The sequence below is a fragment of the Lonchura striata genome, chromosome 5 (genome assembly GCF_050655825.1).
Source record: "Lonchura striata isolate lonStrDom1 chromosome 5, ASM5065582v1, whole genome shotgun sequence".
Lineage (NCBI taxonomy): Eukaryota > Metazoa > Chordata > Aves > Passeriformes > Estrildidae > Lonchura > Lonchura striata.
In genome coordinates, this window is record NC_140707.1 from 27915064 (window position 1) to 27935194 (window position 20131).

General features: G+C 39.2%; 1 protein-coding gene across 16 annotated transcripts in view; it reads right to left on the reverse strand.

Moving 5' to 3' along the window:
• The window catches only part of BRSK2 (BR serine/threonine kinase 2), a 301198-nt gene that overhangs the window by 182830 nt on the left and 98237 nt on the right, over positions 1-20131 (reverse strand). The window lies entirely within an intron of this gene.

Genomic DNA, 20131 nt, shown 5'->3' on the forward strand with positions numbered 1-20131 from the left:
CAAATGCATAAAATATTAGGGCAGACAAGAAAATATTTTATACTTGGTAGTAAATTCTTCCTAGCTCAACAGCTTAGCTTCTGAACAGGTGTGAGAAGTAGGAAAAAAAAAAAACCACAAGGAATGGAGATGTATGATAGGCATTACTCAAGGAAAGAAAGGAGAATGAGGAAGGCCAACAATTTCCAGTTATATTAACCCCCTTCTGCTTCAAAGATCTTTATTTTAAACTGTTGAGGTGTATTAGAAGGCTCCAGCTTGGTTTCCCATTACATTCTCCCTGTGCCATTGCACCTAATAACACAGAAGGCTTTAGAAATGTTTCTGTTTTCATTATTTTCTCCTACTGGATGCCTAGTTGTTTAATAACTTTATCATTTTACAGTTATTTGTATTCAAAATAATCTGTAAATCAAATTCAAATATAACAGATCAAAGTGGGGCAAAGAAATATAATTATTTGGTATGGCCTGGAGTAATAACTCAGCTTAATGTAATACAATTGCCAAAAGAAAAATGTAGGTTAAGTAGCAGGAACCATTTCCTATCAGCAAAATCTCACAGACTAAAAAAACAACTTCCCTGCAGAAAAGGTGGCATCTTTCTCACTTCCTTTTGAAACAGGACAGATGATTGCAGTGGAGCATGTAACAGGGAATCACCTGAGAAAAGAAAATTACCTAGAACAGCTTCCATTCCTGTCCCTTCAGACCAATTCACAACCTGAAGCTAAAAATCTTGTGGAAACACGCCCTAAACCACCGCAGTCAAATGAAAAGCCAAACAGTCACAGCCCAAGCATCAGCAAACCAACACTTATGGAACCCCAGCAAGAAACTGCATCTTTATTTTGCTCTCCCTGCATTTTAGGACTCAACCTGGGAAAACTGCCCAGGCCATGAATGGATGTAAGGATCCAAGCTAAATTTACTGAAATTGCAGCTGTTTACTTACATACTCATCTTAAGCTTGTTTCTAACTTCTGCACCAAATAGAGACAAACTTTCTGTTGAGGTCTCCTGAACTGGGGCTCTTCTGTATAACCAGCTTATAGCATGAAAAACTTACTGTGCATATACACGCAATATTTGAATATATCATAAATGATTACTCAAGTTACTATTTTCAAATGATTTAGCAGTTATTTGTTGTAGATGCCATTTTTGTTTTCCAATTCATTGAAGGAGAGAGTGTACTAAAGACATTTTTTCAAACTCCAAGAATTTAATTAATCAAGTAAAACTACATCTAAAATGAAGAATACATTGCAGTAGCCTATCAGAGCAACATAGTATTTTACTTTGCATGCAAAACTATTTAAATTCTTCTACAGATTTTAACTAATTCCAGAATAGCCACATGAATTTTCACCTGCATTTCACAGGTAAGAAGAATCAGGCTCACAAAGATTAGATGGTTTGCTCAAACCCATACTCTAAAACTAGCAACAAAGATTCATGTGTAGTTAGGAGCACATCTAATTTATTTCTATGTTTTTATTATACTCAAGAGCATGCTATTTCAGTTCCTTACAGTACTCACAATCAATAAATCCTTGCATTTTTTCCATCAGAAGGGATTTGTGACTTTCACCATCACAGAAGCTGAGAAATGAAGACAGAAATATGCTGACTTGGCCAAAGCAACTCACCCAGGGGAGTCAATGCTCAAGGCAAGAACAGAATCTGGACCCCTGGAGTCCCAGCTCTTACCCTCACAGTCCTCCTTTCCTATGAGATTTCCTTCTTTCTTTTTCTCACTTTCTTTTTCTATTTTAAATGGGTCAGTCTAGAAGTCAATGAGATTTTCTTGGAGATTCTCTAACGGTACTTTTCACAAAAAGGTGTCAATATGTACAAGAATGAAGCTAACTTACCTGATAGAACTGTGCAAAAATGGTCTTGATTCAAGAATTACCACCATCAGAAAAGTGGGAGAGATGATGCTGAAATACAGCTGAAATACAGTTCCACAGGACATCAGCAGAAAAAGCTAACTTATGCTGAAAATTTTCCTCTTATCTCTGTAACATACCAGATTATTTTCTGTTGTGCACAGCCAAGCATTTAGTTACTGAATTGCTCTGAAACAACAGGGACAGGTATGTGGTAATTCAAGATGCATTTCCAAGCAGTTTATTTAAGCCTGACACTCCACATGGCCACTTTCTACAGTCCAAGAAGAAACAAAACCTGGGCTACCAAGTTTTCCATGACTCGTGCATTACCAAGCATTACCTGCACAAAAAATCCCTTAGTCTAGTTGATTCACATTCCTACAGTTTCTCTTTATTTTTCTGTAGGGTAAGCAGAGAAAACTGACAACACAGACTTGGGAAGATCTCTGCTCACTACTGCAGAGTGCCTCAGACACCATTACCCACCCTCTGGGAACTAAAGCATAGAACATGAAAATTATTACACAGTATTGAAATTCTTTTTTTTCCTAAGCCTTTTACTTCAACAAATAGCTCACAGAACACCAAACTGTTTGATGTTTTAATGTTGCAATATATATCCTATGGCATGAGCTGGGTCTAGGGAAGAAGCAACAGCTTCACTCAGCACAGTAATGAACCTTAAGTAACTTCACGCTGTAATGGTGGCACAGGAATAGCATTAAGATTTGTCCAGAGGTGCGTTTTCCTAAGTGCTGATGAAGGGAGAAAGGCAGGCCTGCAGCCAGCTCCTGGAAATGCCCGCAGGGACAGGCATACATCACATTCTCAGAAGCATTTGTAGTCAGGTTACACCATACACAGCTGGCACTGCAGGAATGAACCACCCTCTCTCTCACCCTGCTCTTTAAACACATCCCTCCTGGTCCTCTGAATCACCTTCCTGGCATGGGGAAAGAAAGTGCTGCTTTGCTGCCTTTTTAAACCTTATACCATCACAGGCATTTCACAAAGCTCTAGGTGACAATAAGGCCACAGTGAAGTGGCCCCTGAAATCTCAAGGCATACTTCCAAGTCATGGCTTGCTCTGTGATCTGGTCCCTCCCAATTCTCACAGTTAATTGTACAGTAGGTCACTAACAGTCAGCATCTACAACAGCTCATCTATCCAAACCCCCATTCCTGATTTAAGCCACTGCAAGTTATACAGCCACAGTCTAGCACCAGTTATGAGCTGGCACAATGCTCCTAAATGAGTATTTATCATCACCAACAGGCAAAATTCACTGCCAAGTTTTGCATGAGGAAAGACAAATGAAGCAACAGCACGTGCAATAGAAACGGACTTCAGAAAATTTATTTATAAATCAGTATTTAAAATTGTGTGGGTTGGGGTTTTTGTTTGCATGCTGGTACAATAGCTAATTTGAGTAGGGATGAGAATTTGGAGATGTCAAAGTAAAAGATTTGGTAGACTATACTAGCGATTCCAATCTTAGTGTAAAAATACTAATTGCACTTTACTTTCAGAACCTGCACATGGTAAATTTGCAGCCATGGGCATTTCAGTTTCTCTGATCAAGAAAAAAACACCCCAAACAACAAAGCCCAACATCAACATTTTGTACTGGTTTAACATTCTCCTTTGAACTAGAAGCTTTAGCTATCCCTTTTCTTTTTTCCTCCCAATCTATTGTCATTTGGCCAAAAATGAACAAATTTCATTTAAACATTGGCATAAACAGAATAATTATCTATATATTCAAAATTACTTTTTTGATTGGTAGCTAAGGTTCTCTGATGCTACAAGTCTCTGTTGGAGGTTAGTACCTGCTCTAAATGTGTACTACAGATGAGGGCAAGGTAACAAAACTCTTTTCCTGCTATGACACCTGATGGGCTGAGACTCACTTGCAACATTAGGGTTTTGTATGTAATGCAATATTTTTATTGCACATTTTCAAGCCACAAAACAATTTAGCCATAAAACTGTCATGATATGAAACCTGTATTTTTAAAATTGCTTTCTGCTACAGCCATCACATTACATTACCAAAATGGAAAAACTATCAAGATTAAACTATGCTTTACCATTTACTTGCTGCTAGTTGATAATTTATCATTTTCCCCTCAATTTAGACAAAGAAAGCATGCAGACACAGTCATGTTTATATCACACTAAATTTTAGCATTATTTAGTATTCTCAGTTTTACAGAGGCAGACTAACATCTTCCAAATCTTTCCAATTGTGAATAATCACCACCCATTTCTACATGCATGAAAAAATACATCCAAGACTACTCTGCAGATTTAGTTAAATATTTACTATGAAAGGCAAACCCAATCTTTCATTTAATTGCACAATAGAAAATCTGATGGCACAGGGCTTTGAAGATCTCTGTTTACTTTCTATGATAATACAACCACGTAGGTGATGATTTTGCAGTGCTTCAGTGTCCCATTTACACAGGAGAGTCACATTTCTTTTCTTACTTTCCCTCTCATTTTATATTAAATGGTCCTGAGTGGGTGCCTCCAGAATCTGTGTATCGCAAATGTCTGAACAGGTATTAACATCTTTTCTGACATAAGCCTGAGAGTGCTCCAAACAATTCCTCATACCATGTCTTCTGTAACTTTATTTCCCTAAAATCTATAGAGGAAACAAACTCCCATAAAATCCTAAGCAAACAGTTGTCAATTTAAACACCACTTGCCTTTCTTTTATGTTACCAGACTCTCTAGTTGTCCTGTTGTGGTCCCAATGTCAAATCGATACTGCAAATATCAGGATTTTAATTAAAACATGATTTTTCTATGCTTTCTTTATTTTGCCTTAATTTTCTGTACCTTCCAAGCTTGAAGGCTGATGTCTAAAATTGAGGGAGAATAAAGTGGTACTTGTGACACTGGTGAGATTGGTGATTTTTAAAAAAATCATTGTCACTGAAGACTAAAACAGCAGTCCTATAGCATATCAGATTTTTAAGCTAAAATTAGGAATTTTACTTTCACTGAAGAAAAAACAGTTTTCTAGCATCTGAAAAATAAATAGAAATAGGAAACGCTATCTCACCTTTTGCTGAGAAGAACAATAAAATTCTAGGACAAAGTGTTTGTGCTGGACTGGTTGAAGCCACAGAAACTATACATTCTGAATTACAATGCCAAATCAAGTGTAACCGTAATGAAAAACTATAATAATTCGATTTGTTCAATCCAGAAAAAAAAATAAAAATGGTAAAGTGTGGTTTGGACAGAAAAATCCTGAAAGGTAACCAAGAAAATAAAATCAAATTAAGGATTATTCTCCTTTGTAAAGCATCTATTCCAGCAAGAAATTGAACCATGACTCATGAATCCAAAAGCCGTAAAGGGACCTATTGAACTAAGAAAAATGGCCTTTTTTTCCTGGCAAGAGATTTCTCTGAGACCTGCAAATAAGAGATCAGAAACAAAAGCTACATGTAAAAATGGACTCCTTTTTAAACCTTACAGATTTCTTACTCAAGTACTGTCTGGACCAAACTGCTTTTTTTTTGTAACTAACAGAAGCCAAAGATGCTCAAACCACAATCTCATTCTGTCACATTCCTTTGCTCTTACCTTTCACTTGGAGCAGCCCACACTAAGATCTATCAGACAAGAAATAAGTGTAGAACCCAACCTCTAAAGAGCAGCCACAGTGCTTTTAAGTAGTAAGACAAAGCAGGTCTGTAAGTATGTAATCACGCTGCACAAAGTTCTTTGATCTGAAATTCTGTTAGGTCAAACTATTCTACCCTTCTCCCTCAGCTCCTTGTCTCTTTTGATGTACTCAGCGACAAACTTACTGTAAAAGGAAAAATTTTGCCAGGCTTTACTAAGGGTAAAGACCTCATTCAGCAAAACCCTGATACAGACACAGACATAGACACAGACCTATAGCCTGTACTTGGTTGTCTTTTTTACTGAAGATCTCAATTATTACAGGAAATAACCAATAGAGAACTAGAGCAAATCTTTTGCATATATCCCCAGTCTGAGAAATTGCTCCATCCCAAAGGGGAAGGTGGCAAGCACACATGGGGACAGGGCTCCCTATGCACTCTTACTCCTATTCTCTTATGGCTCAGCAGTTGAAGCAACTTCCACACACATGGAAAAGCTCAACACAAAAGGCTGGACCAGAGGCAGTGCAGTGGAATTCCTTACTCGCTGGTCTAGGTGTTTACGGCTGTGCAGCACTAAGTAAGATCTGTTATAAATTGTGACACGGCAATTTGAAGTGTCTTAATCCAATAAAGCAATTTTATTGAAAATAGCAAGCGAGTAAGGCAGGCAAAGCACAGCGCTGGGCGGCCGGGGAGTCTCCTGCTCCACCAACGGCGCGCAAAAATGTTCTGTCCCAACCTTCCTTTTATCCCCCCCTTCTCCTTGCAGGCGTGACTCTCCAGATGTAGTCTGAGTCTGGTCGTTGTGATAGCTTCTAAGTCTCTTCTTTTGAGATACAGCGAGCAGACCAGATACACACACCCAGGGCTCTAATCTCAACCTCCTTATCACCTTGTAAGCAAATAAGCATTTCAAAGACACACTAGTACATTCTTATGCAAACCAAGGTAAGCGAGTATATCACAGTGAACAAATTATTTTCCACTTATCTTAAGATCTGATTCAGAACAATTTTTACACATATTTGCAAAAAGGAAAGATGCCCATCTTCTTTCAGAATTACAATCACATTCCTGTTAGAATCACAATTCTGACATTTTCTATGTTAGTCAAACCCTTTCACAGGAAAGAAAACACCACTGCTATTTTAAAGAAAAAACAGTTTGTTGCCCATTCAGACTTCGTGGCAGAAAGCAAACATGGAGATTTTAATATGAAAGGAATCATTCTGAGAAAGTTTTAAACAAAAGAGAAAAACTTCCCAATGAAAATGCCATCTTAACCTTAAATGCATTGGCACAGCATGACTGTAATGGAATGATAATGTGGCTGCTGACTGAGGAGAGAAAGATTGAGTCAGGTAGAACTGACAGACATAGCCAGTCATTTCTTTGCTATTCAATGGCTCGAAAAAACACCAAAAGCATTATTTCCCCACATGAGAGAATTTTATCCCCACATAATAAATTTCAAAAGGGAAATGTCAATACTAAAAGTATCTAAAGCAACTTCTAGATAATATTTAAAGAGAATGAGATCAAGTGCTCATATGGGATGTTTGTGAGAGCAGGAACCATGGAGATTTACTATTTACTTACATGCTGGATGTAGCACATTAACAACACTCACTATTTTGGATCCACAACTGTTGGCATGCCAATATTAATATGGTAAAACCCAGCAGGATATAGACACTGTCATTAGCACTATTAGACATGCTACATGCACTAATAAAGAATTGTTCCTTTCTCCAACATAAAGCTGCCTTTGCTCACTAGAAAGCTGTGTGACACAATTCCAAGTGTTTTTTTTTTTTTTTTTTAAGTCTTCCATCTCCATATGAATATTTCAATTCCTAGTGCTTTGGGTCTGTATCTTATTACAATTTTTTTTTCTTTTATTCATTAGGAATTCTTTTCTTTGTAAGTTTTTTGGGGAGTTATGTTAGGTTTGTTTGTTTCTATGAAATTAAGAATAACAGTTGATGCTGGAAAGTAGCAAAGAGGATTTAATGGAAATAAGAAACAACATAATAAGGAAGTAGTGCTTGTTGCTAATAGAGGTTTCTGTTGTCAAAAGTGTCACTTCCAGACAGCTTTAAAAAGATTTTCCTCACTTGAAAAAGGACCCAAAATATACTTTTTGACAATATTTGTACAGTTCTGTAAGTGAAAGAAGAGTGTGCAGTGTCAGAACTCTCCTGCAATTCTGCTTTAACAAACACTCACTCCTCCAATCTGCACTCCTGCAGCCAGGAACCCTGACTTGCACTGCAGCTGAGCCCTCAGGAGCTCCCAGCACCGCAGGCCTTTTGCTGTATAAACACTCTTGATTATTTAAAAAAAAAAAATCCAATTGAAACAATAGTGTGCTTGCAGACCACGGGGAGCAGAAAGAAGTCAAATGGACTGTGGTGGGTCAACCTGCTCTGAGATGTTGGGGGGAGAAGGGAATTGCAGAGGAACCCAGGGGCTGTGGCACACAGGCAAAGTGCAGGCTCACAGCAACAGCGACCAGCACAGTCCTATTGAACTGCAAATGCCTTCTGCTTCTGACTCACAGCAACTTGAAACTGCTTTGTACTGAATTGAAGAAGGGCTTAACAGGTTTTTAATTATTTCACAGTCACATAAGACTATTTCAAGCGTGTTTGCTGTCCTGCCACCAGTTCAGAGGTCTCAGAGCTGGGGTAAGGGGAGGTTACCAATGGCATCCACTGGGTGCTGTTTCCATGTGAGTGCCCACTGACACAGCTGTACTCTGTGGTCAATGCTAGTTTTATTTTCAGCTCTTGGTGAGAAGAGTCATGGTGTTTCCTGCTTCTTCCTGGATCTGAGTAACCTTTTTCTGTGTACTCCTCTACTAATTGTTTTCAGAAGGCTTTGCCCAGTAGGTTTCCCTGACTAAAACAGGACACTTGAAAAATGTGGATAGTGTCCCTTCACTACAGGTAACATTTTAGTGCCCCTCTAGCCTTTACATCAGAGGAAAAGGACCTGAAACAAACATACAACTATTAGATTGCATCACTAGTGAAAAGAAGAAACCAACACACTTCAGCTCAAGCACAGCAGCAGAAAAAAATTGCCTGAGAAGATATTTTAGAATATTTAATTAAGGACATCATGATCTCTCTATTTTTAGGGTACTTAAGGTACAAGTTTCCCTTGAAATCATTTAGCATATTTGCAAATTTTAATAGATTTAATAGGTTAGCATTATACATGAGCAATAAAGAAATAAGAGTGAAAATTAAAGATGATGTTCAAAATAGGAAAGGAAAGAGTTTCTCAGATTTTAGATTAGTTTTCCAATAACACTGTTGTGGTCAAAAAAAAAAAATAAAAATTGGCAAACAACTATCTAGCTTAAGCTTGAGAAGTTTTTGGAAAAAGATTAGCTGGCATTCCTGTCTTAAGAAAAGTCCTTCCAATGTCTTGTTTAAAGCTATGACACTGTAATGACTACAGAGTCCTGTAAAAAGAATAACATCGAAAACATAATTCTGTCCTTGCTCTGCAAGGGCTCTACTGCAAAAATTCTAGAGGAATTTTTGGGACAACCAGAACCCAGGTTTAATTCTCTCCAGATGCTGACATGCATTCAAGACAGGAATTTTCCAGATTTCTTACTGAAAGCCAAAGACAGACATCTTTGTGTATTATCCACCTACCTGTTCAGCTGCTTAGAGCTTAAGGCAGGCTGGGTTCTGCATTCTTTAGTGTGAAGGACAAGACATGCATTAATTACAGCCAGTGAGAAGTTGCCTGCCAGAAAAATTCTAGCACATCCATAATTAATATCAGAATAAAGATATTTGAAGAGAGACAGACACAAAGAAAACCCAACCAAAAGAGGTAAGAGATTGCTGATCCTCTCAGCTCCATGCGCAGACAGAAGACCGTGGTCAGCACCATGTGAGAGAACAGTGCTGGCTCAGGGATGAATCACCAGTTATCCCCAGGCTTCAAACCAGTGTGAAGAGAAACTTAATATAAAGGCTGCTGGTTATAAACTCCTTTGCAAATACAATTGTTTGATGCCAAAATAATTAACAAAATCCAAGTCACTGGGCCCTTGGGGAAAAAATGCATAAAGCTGGGGTTCAGTACTACTTTATGACTATTTTCTTTAACTTGCTTAAAATATACATCTGTCTTCCATGGGCAACAAGGGCTAAGACAGCAAGCACTGTTGTTTTTACATGTATTTTGCTTGACTATGAAAAAATAATTTCTTCCCTGTATTTTCCACTGGAAAAGAAAGATAACTGAAAGCCACAGAGAAAGAAAATTCCCAGTATATGAGTCCTTTTATCTAGTTATTGTAAAGTCCAGCTTCCAAAACTGGGAAGTAAAAGGTAAAAACTGGAACCTTAATTTTGGATACCACAACTTCAAAATAACTGCCTGAGGTTAAAGAGTCAAACTCAAGTCTTCATTAACAAGAGATGAGAGCAAGAGGGAGTGTTAAAAATCCACCTGAGCATGTACTAAGATATGATGCTCTGAGGACTATTTAAACTGCTGTTAATCATTCTGCAGACAGCCAGGATGTAACAGGAAAGGAGGCCCTTCTGTGGTGGAAGAAATAAGGTTAAAAGCTGAAATGTTTGAAGCAACATGGGACAGAAAGAAGGAGGATACATTATCTTAGGCTTTGATCCCATGCAGCTTCCCTCCATCCCTCATTTATCCATTCAGGCAACCTGAAAAACACTTTACTCTGCAAGATGCTCTGCTGAAAGTACTTGTAAAAGAACAAGGAGAACAGGACTCATCCCTTTGATGGAATGAACTACACCATCTGAGGCAAACTGAATGTTCATTTTTCCCCCTATTTCAGTACGTATACTTCACAGATTAATTAAATGTGGAGAAAGAGAGCCCAGGATGATACTAAATGTATCAACAGCTGACCCTTGAATAATAAGGCATCCAAACAACCTGTTTGAAATGCCCACATCCACTTAATGCAGTCAATTTTATCTCCTGGACCCAAATAACTCATCAAGAATAGGATTATGCGGTTTGGTTGGCTGGATTGTTTAAATTTTGTTTTCAGTTGTGTAAGACAAAAGTTAGCCAAGTGATTTCTAGTAACTGAAAAGACTGTCTTGATTAGCAGATTTTATGTTTTTCAGCAGAGAATTACTACTATACCCTTCAAACAGAAGAAAAATTTGAACAGAAAATAGTAGAAAATAATATTTTATCTTGCTGCTTGCCAAATTGAAGGAAATGTAATTAATCAAGTGGCAATCACTAGTATGAGTGAACTTGCTTTCTTACATGAAGATACAAAGGTATCACAAAATCTTCATTTCGAACATTACCAGCCCTTACTCCACTGCAAGGCATGTTGGTATTGAGGGACCTTCACTGCAACAAGGACTTCAGCTAGGCTTATGAATAATAACTGTTGTTTGCAATCAGCAAGTTGTTCTTGTAGTCACAGAAATTATTTACTCATTCAAAGGCTTTCTTTTCTTTATTTTCATTGACATACCAGCATCACTTTATAAACCTGCAATTGTCTACTGCATTGAACTCAAGGAAGTCAGTTGCTGGAAAGGTACAGACCATTACTTCTTTGTTTTCCATTAAAAGAAAATGAAATCAAACTGTGCTCATTCAAGTGTGTGGAATGGGAAAGTATAAAATTAAGGTAGAAAAAGACGACTCCTGCTCTTTATAGTCAGTAAGGTTCCTGATGCAGCCCTTTTATACTTATTATCTTTCAAATGAACTGTTGTTCTAAAGTTAGAGTTTAGGGCTTTTTTTTTAAATTTTATTTTCTTTGTTAGAAGCCCTGAGGCTTGTAACACCAGTGCAACACAACTCATCTCTAACTGCAACACCACATGGACAGAAAGCCATCTTGTTTTCCCTTATAATTTAATAAAAGTAAACTTGCTAAGATATATGAATAGGCACAAAATCTAGACACATAGTCTGGTAGTGGCTGCAGGAGCTGACATCTTGACTAATACTAAAAAGGCAGTGTTTGGCAGATTTAATCATGACACTAGACTCCAGGGGCAACAGAGGTGTGAGTAAAAGTAGTTGTGGCCATAGTTCATTGCATCAGCTGGGCTATGTCCAGCTGATACAGATGATCACAATCTTGACCTCAGTAGAAGGTTTTCATAGATCATGAAATCCTGCTGCTCTCTTCTTGCATATAAAGAAGTTCTAGGGGAAACAATGATATTAGCAACTCTTAAACAGAACTTACTCTCTGATGTTTCCATTCAAAATTTACCTTATTAGTTTGGCATATCCTATTACCATGTTCTTTGACAATATAAGGTACCGAGATGCTAACTCACCCCACAGCTGTTGTTTGACCTGAAACAAACCTGACATAGGAACAGGTGCTACAGCAGAGCCAAAGTCATAATCATTTAGCCATTCTCCAGTCCCAGATTGCCATACTGAGAATGCAGCCCTAATCTCTCAAAAGTGTTCATCCATTTTTGCACAGCATAAAGCCTCAAAATGGTACAAAACATGCACAAAGTTACTCTGTATATACAGTTTGTTGAAAACCACGTCAGGGAGAAGGCTACATGGAGAATGTGGCAATAAAGATCTGATCCTGCAATGTCCAGAGACACCAATGAGAGTTTCCACACAGTCAGTGCAATGATAAATCCCGAAAGTCATTGGTGTCTGCTCAAAGTGACAAATCCATCTGGTTGCCAGGAAAAGACACAGTGCTTCAGTGCAACAGCACAGACAAGGAATCATCACTTAATGAAACAGAAAAAGCCTTAGACACTACACAGGAGAAGGTTTTCATGGGAAGCTGGAGGCCATCCATACATATTCAAAAGGATCTGGATAATTTATTTGACCTGTGCCCCAGAATGCTGGAAGTTACTTCTGGTCCATCATTTATGATACATAATCTCAACACATGCCTCTACTCTGCAAAGTGAAATAAAAGCATAATGTACCCTACACAAAGATTCTCTTTTTTCCAACAGTGTGAGAGAAAAAAAACCAACAAGACAATTAAAAACTGGTAATGAAAATTAGAAAGCTGCATAGGGCACAGATCACAGTGCCATTTCAAATGTAGCATTAAAAGGGAGGAGAGAGATCTGAAGGAAATCTAAATAGGAATAAATAAAATCAAGCATGCATAGAAACATAGAATCATTGAGGTTGGAAGAGAACTTTAGGATCATCAAGTCTGCACATCAACCCAGCACTACCACTGTAACTCCTAAACCACTGAACCATCACCCAGTGCAAGATCAAGATGCCTCTTCAACACCTCCAGGGATGGTGACCACCACTTCCTGGGCAGCCTCTTCCAATGCTTGACCATCCTAACTGAATTTTTTCCCTAATATCTAATCTGAACCTCCCTTGTCTCAGCTTAAGGCCATTTCCTCTGGTCCTCTCACTGCAGGCACAGTAGATGAGACCAGTTCCCACCCCACTACACCCCCTTTTCCAGGTAGCTGTAGAGTGTGATGGGGTCTCCCTCACACTCCCCTGAGCCTCCTCTTCTCCAGACTAAACAAACCCAACTCCCTCAGCAGTTCCTTGTAAAATATATTCTCTGAACATTTCACAAGACTTGCTGCCCTTCATTGAACATGCTCCAGCACTTCAATGTCCTTTTTAAAGTGAGGGCCCCAAAACTCAACCCACTTTTTGTAGATGAGGAAAGGATGCTGCTATACTTTATCTTGGCTCACTAATGTTGATATATTTACTTGAGGGTTAAAATTTTGCAGTGGTCTTCTGACTTGTGCTATTCAGGATATGCAGCACATTGGGAAACAAAGAAAATGCAGAGCTCCCGATGGATGATGAGATTTTTAAAAAGCCACGGAGGGAAGGCACAGCAAAGGGAGATGACTCAGCTCTGACATCACCCAGCTCTGCTGCTGATGCATTTAAGGAGTTACAGAGCTAAGGACTGTATTGTGTTAGCATCACAGAGCACACCAGCAGGAGCAGCAGGGAAGGCTTCAGCTCCAGGGAAAAGAAAGGTAAGTGCTGCCCAGCTCTGACAGGGCAGCAGCTGCCTTCACCCAGCCCACATGCTGCCAGCACACAGAGATGGGGAGCCAGAGCTCGGCAGGGCCACCTGGCAGGTACCAGTGCTGTGCACAGACACACAGCTGGTGACTGACAAGCAGCCACTGATCCCAAACACTTCGTGTTAAGTCATTCATCTTCTCTTGGTCTCTTCTGCTAAACAGCCCCAGCTTCCAAACAAAGCCTTAGCCCAGGTTTGCTAGTCTGGCCTGCACCCAAAGCAAGGCACATAGCACATACAAGACAGAGCAGCAGTTTGGAAGTGCTGATCTACTTGGAAAATAAAATTCAGGTTCCAGCACTTTATACTGAAAGCACCTCTTTGAGAAGTTCATATATCAATGCCTTCAAAATTGCTACTGTCTCCCTCACCTTTGTTTGCTCACCCTCCTGCCAGCTTAGGAATAAGGGGTGCTCTTAACAGTACTCCCAAAACCTAAGACTATTGAAAGCTAGCACCAAACATGGAGAAGAGGAGGAGATACATTCAGACCCACTCAGCCACACACACACAGACTGCACAAGTAAGGGATGGCTTAGAGTAATCTGGCAACTTCAGTGCTCATCAAGAAACATAAGGAAATGCTGACTAGACTAAGCATGCAAATTCCCTAAACATGACAAGAGAAAAATGCCCTCCCTATACAGAGTTCATAGAAGGGAGATTTGCAAAATTGAAACTGGCATCTATTTATTTTTTCTTACCCATTGAATTCTCAACACTTGCACAATGCCTCTTGTGATGAAAGGCATGAAAACAAAACCACAAAAAACTGATATATTTGGCAGCAATCCTTCAAAGTACTTTATTCCTACTTAACACAAACATGAGCCTCTGGTTTCTCTGGGAAGAGAAACCAGAACTGACACCTTTGTGTCTTCTCTCCAACCATCCTCTAGCATGAGCAGCATATAACATGCAGCCCCTAAAAAATGTTATGAAACAAGATGAAACACCAGAAATGTAAGGGAACAACAGCGACAATCCAGTTTTCCTCGCAAAAGGATGTATTCTCCCCTTCTATCTTCCATGACAAGCAAGTAAAAATTTCAACACTTAAAACTCTTTCTATGCCAAGCAGCTGAGGGAAGCAACCATGAGCAGTGTATACACAAAACACAATACAATGCTAAAATAAACTTCCATCACAAACTGAAACTAAACAACTAAAATAAGCTATTTTTTAAAAAGGTATTTTATGTAAATCCAGTGCACATGAAATTGGATGCAGGAAGAAAAACAAGAACAAAAAAGCTTCCTGAATCATGAAAAATAAAGTAACATACTTCAGAAGTGTTGCATGATCTCTGATGGACTTTTCTGATGTTGCAAAGAGCTATCTTACATTTCAGAGAAAAGAGCCTGTGCTCATTAGTAAAATGTTGGGAAACTAATTCCTCCATTATTTCCTCTTGGTAGGATTTCTGTAGTTATTAATTGTTTATTGCTGACTGTTTCTCCAATGAAGCCAATACCCATTACTGAATGCAGGAAAAATCTGCATATGTCAGGGCTTGCAGAAGTTTTCAGGCAGTGTGACAATTGGCAACATTATTAAAATGTTTACGAACAGCCTGAAAGAAATTAAGGAAGGCCTAGACCTATAGAAGTCCTTCAAAATCAACAAAGGTATTCTTTTGGTTATTTTTTCAGAATTAGGTCTAATCATAAAACACTGAATGTTTTCTATAAAAAACAATACTTGAATTTACTCAGAATAAAGATTTTGCACTATGTATTATCAGAAGACAGTGAAAATGCTTCAGCAGTCAGTAGAATATCTGACACAATTCTCATAACTGACAAAAGGTCCTACACATACTAACAAATTGTTGCTTGTGCACAAGGATATTTGCAAGGACTTCCCTGCTCACCATCTTACTCCCATTTTTTGTTTGTTTTTATTCTATAACTTCCACTAAGTTCCATCCCACAGAGTATGTGTAGCAGAGGAGATCGAGCCCACAGCCCCTGGCACCATACAGGAAAGCTCCCTACTGTCTCAAATGCTTCATCTCAACAGGATGAGAAGCCAAAGAGCATGAGTATAAATGGACCATTGCAATTTATAGGCTGTATTAATAATTAAATGCTGAGAATGCTATTAGCACCTTCACTGCATCCCCACCCACAGGTCCTTCAAACATCCAGTATCACAGAACTTGTATTTTGAGGTATTTGTTCTCAGTGCTTTAAAGCATAAAATGTCCTGCAGTGCTACAGTACTTATTTCTTCAGCTCATTTTATGTTGCTGCTAATGTTTTGGGTTTAGTGCTTTTTCTTAAAGAATAATCTTCCTATCCAGCCAGACATGCAGGTTAGAGGAGAGCTCAGTTCTTTGTGAAAGGAAATAAGATGTGAGCAAACAATGCCTCTGCAGAAAGGGGAATCAAGCTAAGAGAGATTTGCAGTTCTGACCCTCCAGAGTAAAACTTGCAAGGGCCCATTTGACAAGAAAAATCCATGGCTCCAGAGGGTTGGAAAGTGGTTCAGACTAACATACTTCATTTCCTTCAAGGCTACCTGTGACTACTTCCCAAACAAGACAATCACCAGCTTAATTAGGCTTTCCCAGCAACCTCAGAAAAATGGAGCTATCCATTCTCCACCTACCCTTTGCAGCAGACACTTAAAGCATTTTCTGCAAGTCTGACAAAGAAGGTGTTTGGCTTTGCAAGGCTCACAACACAGCAAGGAGCCATCTGCAGCCAGGGAAGACACAGGCCAGAGTCTGATTAGCGATTCTGTGCAGGTTTTCCATCTCCTATCATTGCTCTCCCCTCCCCCTGCACATCCCCTAGGGAGACCAGTTCCATATTCAAAGCAGCCTGGGGTCTTCAAGCAGAGAAATGTGCATGATTTGTATGTGGCATTAAGGAAGGGGAAGAACTCCAAAATTATAGCAGCTGCATGCAGCCCTTGAGACGGCCCAGCACTGATAAGGGATTCAGGGGGTCGCATAATTCATTTCACCTGCAGCAGTAGCATCAGGGGAGGTTAAATATGTCACTCCATCACATTGAGGCAATGGGTTGGGGGAAACCTTCATCATTCATCCTGTCAGCTCTACACCTCCCTTCATCTCACATCAGCAGGGGGAGATGGGCAAGATTTTCTATAAGCATATGAACAACTCGGTGGGGGACACAATGACCTTATGAGTCTCCCCTTCCAATTTGTGAATTAATTGTCAGCACCTGCCCTGCTCTACCAGCTCTCATCCCTGCACTCCATCTTTCTCCCACTACCAAGGGCCTGATCCTGCAAGACTAACTCCAGTATGTGAGCTTAGTGCCCTCCTGGGACCACACATGCAAATGACATTGCAGAAAGGTCAGTGTCACAGAACAAGATGTCTTGTCCAAATACAAAGAAAGATATTTAAATGGCATAGAAAACTTGTTCCAGGACATGCATATCTCTCTTCTTTGGCCTTTCTTGGTGACAAACATATTTTCTCATTATTTTTACTGTTGATGAAACATTTTGTTGTTTCTTAGTAATCTGAAAACCTTTTCACATAAATTTTCTTAGCACATCCTCTCCAGAGTCATATTTTCACCTAGGCCTAACAAACTTTTCTCTTTACTGCATTATTTGCTGGACCCAGCTGTGACCACTTTAGGAGAGATATTTGTGTATTGCACAAGTCCATGCACATTTGCACTCATATACAATAAAAAACAACTTGTCTTGTAACAGGGTCTTTGGGATCCCACCTCAGGAGTTTCTCTTGAGAATTCAGCTTTTAAGGTATTTCTGTGACACTGCAGTTGTGTGTGATCATCATGCAATAAAAGCAGAAATTATTAGAAAACCAAAAAAGGCAAGTTTGCTGAGAAGATGCAATGTCTTAAATCCTGCCGTGACAAGGGAATCTTGTGATACATAATACAGATCAACTTAATTAAAAAAAAAGGTGCTAAACTGTACATCATGAATTTCTTAAATGGCAGAATGATGGAAGGACTGATAAGAACACACAAGCATTTAGATATTGCAATTTCTGGTATAGATAAGAACATAGAAAAGCAGCAAATTTTTTGAAAGCCGTTAGAAATGAAGAGGGATGTTTTTGTTTTGAATGTATCATTCAAGCATGGCAAAACCAGAGAGGGTCAACTGAAGTAAGTGCAAAATTAAATCTTATTAACATTCAAAGGTTAAAAACCAGTAAACATGCAAGTCTTAAACATTTTTTCCTTTTTGTCCTGTTCTGAGCATAAAGGGCTTTATATACAAAACAAAGTATTAAGAGATACACTCAATTTCTGTACCTACAGTTTAAATCTTCCACCATGTAAAATGAAGAGCTTGTTCTTTTTTGCTCTTGAAACTATACTCTTAAGGAAAGAACTGGTCCATTAGCCTTCTGCATAAAGTTCAGCAAATGGTATTTTTTGATATCTTGACTAAGATAGAAGAGTCACAATTGGTGCTTTTATATTTCCAAAATATATATATAAATGTTTCAAGAAGTTGTTTTTCATGTCTCAAGGCTAAATTTTTGAATGGTTCCTACTGTAATTCCTCCCCTTGCTTGAATTGCTAAAATCTGTAGCTATCTTCTGCTCGGCAACTTGTACTACCCCCAAACACTAAAGATACCTGAAGGATAGAGATGCTTTATAACCAAATGCATATTGGGAAAAAGGTTTTTTGCTTCTTCCAGTTACCTGCAGTTCATGCACCTACATCCATAAACAAAACATCAGTAGGTAAGTAATTCAAAGCATCCTTTACTTCTCCACATGCTTTTCACAATGACACTACAGAGCAGTAGCACCCCGAGCACCAAGACCAGTGGAGTCCCATTTAAAACAGACACAGACAGGGAAGAATGAAGTGGCTACCTATTTCATTCTCCAGAAACTATTTCAGCTGAACTGGTGCTTATTTATGACATTAGCATTACTCATACAGCACCTTTGAGTCACAGCTGGGAGTTGATTGCTGAATTCCAGTGGGATTTCCACATCGTCAGTATGGAAAATGAGCTCACATCTGTTTCATGGCATATACCCCTTTAGAGGGTCCACAGCAGCAAGCAGCAACTTTAGCTTTATTATAAAAAATATTTCACCACGTGGGACTATTCTTACTCTTTCAGGAAAGCTTAAATTTCATTCCAGAAGCAGATGTGGCAGCTGAGGACTCTGCTGTGTCCAGCCCAGCAGAGTCATTGGTCCCTGGATCCCAGCAGACAGCATTCCAGCATCACCTGTACCCACACCCTTTAAGCAACACTCTTGCCTATATACTCTACATTGTCAAGGGCTCAGCACCATCACAGACCAGACTTCAAAAAGGTTGTAGGTTAATTCTTATGAGTGAATTCACAGGAGTATTAAAAAACCCCAACTTTCAAGCTTCTTTTATGACTCTAAATTGCAATAGGAAAGTCACAGTCCAGGAAACCTTTTCAAATAATGAGATCAGATAAATACTGGAAAGGTCACAAATCTCCACATTTGGGATGTCTTTCAGAACATGCCAGAGGTGGTGTGGATGAAGGATGCAACAGATATCTCGTGAGGTTCCTCTCAAGAAACCTCTAGCAGCTGACCTGTGCAAGGTCTATGATGATGGAAAGCAGTAAAACGGTAAGGGTTGGAAGTTCTGAGTAGTGACCAAATACTTGACCTCAATTTGCACTTTCAGGACATGCACTGAAGTTTAAGACATTTAGAATTTAACTGATGTTATTCTGATTCAAACGGAACAGTAAAACTGTAGCCAACTGAATGCAAAGTAGCTGAGGAGCAATGACCACAGCACACACAGCAGGGAATCAAGCCTTTGGTTTCCATTACCTATGGGAATGCTGAGCCATGTCGTTTCTTGGAGCAGAGCATGCACTGCTAGTGCTGTCTTACAGCCTCACCTCTACTGCAAGGCCTGACTTTATTCTCCACCAAGCACCCCAAATGACACTGTTTTCACAGCCCCACAAGTATCTTCTTGACAAACTAGAAAAATTCCAAAGAAAAATCCTACTATATTTAACAACTAAGACTACAGTTTATTCAGGATTCCAAAAGATCACATTCATACCTACATTCCTGAGGATTCTTGAAAATCCCAGTAAAGTAGTAGCAGGAGCTGTCATTTATAACATTAAGTTCAAGCTTCCTAATTGGGAAGAGGCCCTCCCAATGCAAGCTGCAGCCAAAAAGGACAAACCACTGACTTTAAAACTTCAGAACTGAACCACAAAACAAATTAAGAGACTTGGATAGAGACTGGGAGGAAAGATGAAAATAAGGATGAGGTTATCTGAATCAGCTAATCACAATCAACTGGATGCTTTATCTTCCACAAGGAACATGAATAAATAAACACCATTAGCAATCCCTAGTCTGCTGCTAAACCTGGCCATCATTAGCAAGCTGATTGCTTCCAGACACTGAACAGGAGTCACTCCTAAGGATGTCTTAGAGCCGGGGAGATGATGCCAGGTGTATAAAGGACATAATGCCAAAGGCAGGGAAGACAGAGATAAATACAGTGATGGCTG